This window comes from Chelonia mydas, chromosome 5, assembly GCF_015237465.2.
Source record: "Chelonia mydas isolate rCheMyd1 chromosome 5, rCheMyd1.pri.v2, whole genome shotgun sequence".
NCBI lineage: Eukaryota > Metazoa > Chordata > Testudines > Cheloniidae > Chelonia > Chelonia mydas.
In genome coordinates this window covers 5,563,955-5,571,672 of record NC_051245.2, presented here as the reverse complement: position 1 = coordinate 5,571,672, position 7,718 = coordinate 5,563,955, and positions in this window count along the sequence as shown.

Genomic DNA, 7,718 nt, shown 5'->3' with positions numbered 1-7,718 from the left:
ATGGACCTCAGGGCTTCTGCCAGGCAGCGTTTTTTTGGCCACCCCTGGTGTAGCCTTTCTCTTTCTTCCACGTTCCCTGCCATGGGTACAGGGCCTGATCCGATGCCAGTGTGGTTAATGGGGGTCTTTCCATTGACTCCAGTGGGCTCTGGATCAGGCCCGGAGACGTGTGTTACACTTGCGTTTTTTATGAACTTGCCTTCAAGGAACAAAGTTCCTTCTCCACTCTGTTTCTCTCCATCTCTCCCTGTCACTTTCCAGCCATTCATCATTCGATCTACACAGGATTGATCACAGCTCCTATTTCTCATTCGTTTCTTATCTCTGCTCCAATCTGCTTGTTCATTTTGATGCCTTCTCTGTTCGTAGGCTTGGCAGACTGCAGGGGTTGTTGTTTTTTTATCATTTCAACTGATTATATTGTTGTTTATTTTTAAGCATTTTTCCCCTATTGTTTTCCATTTAAATTTTCACAGTTGTGGGAAATTATGGGTTAGAAGTCTTTTTTTCATTTTATTTGTATTGATTTAAACTTTCACCACTGTGGGAAATTATGCAGGGTCAGAAAATAGTGGGGGTCCAAACACTATTTATTTAATGAGAAAAATGCCGATGATCAAAACGTTGAAGCTTTATAACCATTAAACCACAAATGGTTCACATCACATGTCAAAATATACAAAGTCAATACCCTTAACTCATGCCGGAAATTCTCATGCCGCATTGTCCTGCCTTTGCCTCACTGTAAATTCCGATTATGACCGACGGAAATATTTTTTCGTCAGGTTGTGCGTGCTCGGTGAAATCAACGTTTTCAGAATTTACCTAAAAAAATCTAATCTTTCCAAGCCTAGCTATTTGTAAACAGTGACAGCCAGCAATAAAAGTTGGTTTAAGCCAACAAGATTTCAAAGGGCAGCTGCAAGCACTGGGCCAGTTCCTGCAAGCCGTACTTAGACACGTAAACCCAGTGAAACCAAAAGGTTGACAGCCTATCAAGTAATTTACAGCAAGCATATGGCTGCTCTATTTGGTCAGCTGTCCCAGCAGTGCGATGCCTTCATCTTAGCATTCATTTATTTCACCCTTAATCTCGCATGGTTCAGGCTCATGCCATTATTAGGGCGACGATGGCTACACGTAAAATGCTACGGCGGTAGAGCTGCAGCCGCGGGAGGGTAGTTAATCCACACACACACCCCCAGCGGCAGTAGCTAGGCCAATGGAAGAATTCTTCCGCCAACCTAGCGCTGTCTACAACAGGCAGGGCCGGATTCAGGGGCAGGCGACCAAAACGACCACCTGGGATGCTGGGCTTGGTGAGTGCCAGGGGCTGTTTTTGTTGTTGGCGCCAAAAAGGAAAACAGAACGTTTGAAGTAAAATGTTTCAGGTATTCAGTATGTGGATTCATGTTTCACTGACCTCCTAGAATGTTCCGGATCTTGGTAGAATCTCATGGAACCTTCCAGACTGTCTGAGAACTACATTTTCCTGGAACCTCCTAGAATGTAGTCGTCTGTGGGGCGGGGCGTCGCCAGACGGTCAGTGAGTGAGGGAGAAGAATGAGGTGAGAGCCCACCTGCGATACTCTGAACCTTGTTTTATTCTGTAATTGTGAAAGTGTACTTGTGTTTTAAGACTTGAAGAGTATAAGTAAAGGTACATATTTAATGAGATGCCAGAGATACCTTTCGAACCCCTAGCTACCCAGCAATATAAAAGAAATACTGTTACTTCTTTTGCCGTGCTTAATGCGTAGTGTTTGATGACTTGATGTTAGTACATTTCAGTTATTCTTAAAATTAAAAAGTTTCCATAAACTTGGAGGAAACTATTTTTTTTATTCGCTTATATACGGCATGAATAAATACAGATTTACAGATCCTAGCATACAAATGTATCATCTTATATGACAGCGATAAATCAGGCATGTAAATTGTGCATCCAAGTCGTGAAAAAATGGGCTATAAATGCAAAAAAAAATAAGGTATTCTAAAGTTTAACAAGTGGAGGGGGAGGCGCCAAAGACGCTCCTCGCCTGGGGCACCATTTGGTCTGGGGCCGGCCCTGAGAACAGGGATTAGGTCAGTTTAAGTACGTTGCTCAGGGTGGATTTTTCACACTCCTGAGAACAGTAGCTGGGTCAACTTAACTTTTGAGTGTAGACCTGGCCTGAGTGCCAATGTTTTTCAGGCACAGAAACAAAGAGTGCACCAGCTCAAGAGACAGGGCAATGGTGGGCAGGAATGCTCTTTGTGCAGGTGCTTATATAGCCCCCTCCTCACTGGACCATCTGAGCACCTCTGCTACATATTGGAAAGCAAGGGAGTAGAAATGTCCCTCTGTGGTTTCCTGGGGACCTTAAGCTGGTGGGTGCAGACATTATGGCAGAGGTGAGGCAGTGGGTCTCCTAGGGAGTGGGGTGACAGAGGTAGGCTGATAACAGAGGGTAGTATTAGTGTCAACATTCGAGATCGGCATGTCCAGCTCTCAAGACATACACGAGATTGGGGGAATGTTCCCAGGCAGAGGGGGCAGAAAGTCCAGAGTTCTCATCCCAGATCTGCTGCACTCTGTGACCTTGAGCAAGTCGCTTCATCTCCCCAGGCCTCAGTTTCCCCGTTAGTAAAATGGGGACAGTGACATTTGATTACTTCACTGGGTGTTGTGAGAGTGACTCACTGCAGCTAGAAACACAAAAGCCCTAGAGTCACTATTTAATGTTTGTGCAATGCTTTCTCAGAGCTTTTATGACCTAGCCCGTGGCTCAGATGTTTGGGAAGGGGTTGTTGATTCAGATTAATTTCCCTAAGTTTCCCCATGCAGACAAAGCCCTTAGCAGAGAGTCCCAGGATTGCCTGAGCCTTGATGGAAGCCGCACTCTAGTCTAACCCCTAGCGATGGTCCCCCCAACTCAGTAGCCATGGTCCCCCCAGCTTAGAGTTGAGGAACACTAGCAGACGCAAAGGAAGCTTGCACTGCTGTTCTCCATGCTGGGGACAAGGAATATCATCTCCAGGATTTTCAATCTGTCGCCTTTCACCAGCCCTAGCTTTACATGCATCTGTATTTTAATGAGTCCCTCAGATTTGAGATAGGATTTGAGACCCTTTTTTTGCCCAGTTTTGTAGAATGGGGTTAATCTTTGTTTTTCCTAATTAGCAATCTGTGTAGCTATTTCTCTGGCTGACTAGCTCCTTTTCTTTTAGTCTTGACTGGGACACACGTCTAAACCCAGTTCTGGAGGCTATTCTAATGTGCAGGATAATGGCTTGGTTGTTTGCTTCAATGCCCATGACACACTGAATTTGCTTGTCTCGATTCTATTGAAGTTGTAGGTGTTTCGATGGCACTCATCTCTACAGCCTCTAACAATATCCCTGACCTTACTTTATGATTGGAGAAGTGAGGGACAGAATGTTTAAGGGCCAGATCCTCAATGGATGTAAACTGGCACAAACCTGTTGAAATTAGGAGACAGGCAACGAAGCGATGGTGACTTATGACAGCTGAGAATCTGCCCCTACATCCTTTACCCACGATCATGAGCCAGGAACTGAATCCAGATCTCCTGAGTTCCAGGGTACTGCTTTAATCAAAAACCATCCTTCCTCCCCTGGGAACAGTGCGACCGTCTCGTCCTCTCACACACTGAGGGCTTGTTATTAGCATTTCCCTGCTAGCTTTGTCTTACTATTTTACTTTGCTTTCTGCAGCATGTTGTGATCTGCAGCAGGGCACTGATGCAGCCCTTGCTGGTATTCCTCGAAAGGACCCCAACCAACACCCTGGATCCAAGATCTCAATTTGCACCTGCATTTGCACTCGGATCCATCTCTTGTTATTTCCTCTTTCGGAAAATTGCCACACACTTAAAAAGTTACAAAACAGGGGCCAGATCCTCAGAGGCTGCAGAGCCTCTGAAGTGCCATTGACTTCAATGCCAGAGAAACCTTATCAATCCCTTGCCTGCGTTGGACTGATGCTGATTTATAGCAGTGGGGGATCTAGCCCCGCAAGTTTAATTGTCTTGTTTAACACCAAGTTTACCAACTTTTTTAAGATGTTTGACTTGGTTTGTCATGAAGGATGGTTGACAGTTTGAGCGGCTTCTCATTCGATCCAAACTGACTCACCCATCCCTGGATGCACAGGGATAAAAGCGTGAATCACACAAAGCTGTAATGACTCACTCGTTACACGTACACACAGATCACTGCCTGTTACAAACACCTTTCTTTCAGGGAGGTCACCAGGTCGCAGCATTACAGGATTTCACCATTGCAAAATCTCGCTTTGGAAAGTGGCTGTGACCATCACATTTCCCTTATCTCCATTATCCTGCTGATGCAGAAGGAGGAGATGTTTATATCTGTAGATGCAGGAAAAAAAGAAATGATAGGTTACTTAGCAAGAAGGAGTGGGAAATGAGGCAAGCATCCCAAGGCATGTTTAGCTGGAGGGGGCCTAGCTTGGCTGTTTCAAAATCGTACTGAGGTTCTGCCTCAGTAGACGGTCAATGCTCAGTTTAGTCAGCTCAGCTTTGGGCAAGTCCCTTAAACTCTCTGGACCAGATTCCCCCAAGTCTAGCTGACCCTTGCACAACGCAGGACCCAAAGGGGGAAAAGGTGGCCCTCAGCCACCTTCCTGTTCACCTGATCCTAGTGGCTGAACCTATGTGTCATGCCAGCAGGCACAGTCCTCTAGGGACCAATCCACCAGCTAGGGAATTGCTAGAATACGGTGTGTGATAGCCACACCCTTAGCTCACCGGCTACGCAGAACTGGGGAAGGGTGTTGTGAAGTTAATGGAGCCAGCTCCCACTTGGGATTTCTCTAAGATGGGGAAGTTCTCTGTTACTCCTGCTTTACCCTCATCAAAGGGCTTGTCTACAACAGGGAAAGTGACCAGAAGAACTATTCCGGAATAGCTCCCCAGGCTACAATCTAGTCTGGGATAAAAGTGACTTTATTCCGGAATGATTACTCTGCTTTGGAGATACCTAATTTTCCCAGAATAAAATTACTTTTATGCCAGAGTGGAGTGCCTACACCAAGGGTCGGCAACCCTTCACAAGCGGGGTGCTGAGTCTTCATTTATTCACTCTAATTGAAGGTTTCGCGTGCCAGTCATATATTTTAATGTTTCTATAAGTCTATAAGAGAAAACTAAACTATTCTTGTCTGTAAAGTAAATAAGGTTTTTAAAATGTTTAAGAAGCTTAATTTAAAATTAAATTAAAATGCAGATCTTATCAGTTTAGTGTGATCCTTGCCCTTGCTTTTCCTTGCTGAATTTTCCAATGTCTGGCATGTATTTGGTTACTTTAAGCTGCACACAGGCTTCTGAGTGATCAGTTGTTAACCGGCTCTGAGAGGGACAGAGGACAGATTTCATGTGTGGAAATACCTGTTCACATAGGTATGTGGATCCAAATGCTGAAAGCAATGCAAATGCAATTTTCTTCAAACAGTTAAATTTCACTGGCAGGGACGTCCAGCAGGTCAGAATAGAGGCTCCATGATCTCTCTCAGTAGCTTCAAGTGCACTCCGCAAATCTCCAAACTTTGATGCCCACAATTCTGAGCTTTTTAACTGAATGAGCTGCATTTTGAAATCTTCAACAGCCATCCACTGTCTGCACCCCCCACTGCCCCAGGCTGGGGCCAGTGGGGCCACAGCTGGGGGCAGCAGCAGAGCCCCGGGCCGGCAGCCAGGACCCCAGGCCGGCAGCAGAGCCCCCGGGACCGGTGGCCGGGACCCAGGGCCGGCAGCGGGCTGAGCAAGGCCGGCGGATGGAACCCCGGCTGGGAGGGGGCCGGCAGCCGGTACCCCAGGCCAGCAGCAGAGCCCCCGGGACCGGTGGCCAGGACCCGGGCAGTGTGAGTGCCACTGAAAATCAGCTCGCATGCTGCCTTTGGCACACGTGCCATAGGTTGCCTACCCCTGCACTACACAGAGCTATTCCAGCTAATTTCCCCAGGGACACACGCATTCTACTGACGGCAGTGGGGAGAGATTGCTGATTTACCCGTATTTCCTGACTACAACGGAGTTGCCGCTGATTTACACTTGTGTGCAATGAGAATCAGGCTCTTTGATCTTCTTCATAGATGAGGCAGATTCTCACCTGGGGCAAACTGGCATAATCCCACTGAAGTCGGGAGATAGGCTTTCCCATGGCAATGAAGCTAGAGTGATTTATGTTAGCTGAGGATCTGGCCCGAAGTGATTTATCTAAATTCACACAGCGAGACGGTGGCTGAACCCAGCCCTCTTGAATTCTAGGCTAGGCTAGTGCGTTAACTACAACACCATCCTTCATCCCGTTGGAATACTGGGAATGTCTCTCCTCCTCTCACCCAACTCAGCCAGCTGTGAACTCTCTGCCAACTGCTGTTTTGTCACTGTCTCATAGCTCCATCCCCCATCAGGCCCAGTTCCCCCGGATCCTCTCTAAATCCACCTCTGCTGGAACCACGGCTGCATGCCCATATTTTACACAATAGAAAAGAAAACCTGATGCACTGTTCAGGACATCTAATCCCCAGCTGCCATGAATCCTGGGGGAGTTTACACACTAGATCCTTTTCCCCAGGTAATGTAAGTGTGAAACATCATCCTCAGGCAAACAGGCATTAAGGAGCTGCATTGTAATGTGCATTTCTGAGATTCCATAATGAAATAAGCCAGTGGGCCCAGTAAATAACAGCCAGAGTTAGTTTTCAGGATTAGCTCAAGAGATCCAGTGCTGGGTGTGGTGACTGGCATGGGCAGGCCATCAGCAGAATGCCTGTAGCTCTCAGGATAATAGGACTGTAAACAGAAGGGCCAGACTCATCAGTAGAAGAAATACACAAAGTCTACAGAGATTTAAGCACCCCCCCCCCATAGCTGACCTGGCCCATCCTGCCAGAGGAGAACCAAAAAAATGTACCTTGCCTTGTAGCTCACATCCTGGACAAACAGACATGGCCAGAGTTGGGACAGAACCAAGGATGGTTTGGGGTTTTATCAAACCAGATCTACAGCTGATCTGGATCCAGGTTCCATTTATACAAAAGCCTGAAGGTCGCAGTGAGGCTGGAAGAGAATTTGGATACGTGGTTCTGAGCTGAGCCCATCTCTCCATGTGGCTGCACTATGTTGATGCTGGGGTCTGGGTCACAACCTATGCAGGAGGCGTCTGGGTCACAGGCTATGCAGGAGACCATCAGGCCCAGGTTGTTTAGCTTCCCCATGAGCTACAATTGGCCTGGGCTATCCCAGAGCTGGAAATCCAGCATTTACTCACCATGATCAACCAGCTCCATTCTCTTGGCTCAGTCAATAGGTCAGTGAAGTCAGCAGCGTTGCCAGGCCTCATGATTTTGTCATGAGTGCCGTGACAATGATCGGTTTCCTCAAAGCCCCAGCTCCTGGAGTCAAGTGGAGATGTGACGGTTTCAGCCTTCGCTCTTAAAGAAAAAGTAAGTTTCTCGCCCTCCTGGCTGTGGGGAAAGCTTCAAAATGTGACCCCAGGGCACCCTAAAGGCTCAGAAAGTAGAAGGCAATTCAAAAAGGCCACCCAAGCTCTTCTTTTCACAAAAGCTCATGGTTTTAAAGTCAATCTCCTGATTTTTGAACTTTTGGAGCTGGCAATACTGAGTCGGTGCCGTTGCACCTTTACCCTCACACCCACTGACCCTTTCAGGGAGTAGAAGAAAACCACAGGGA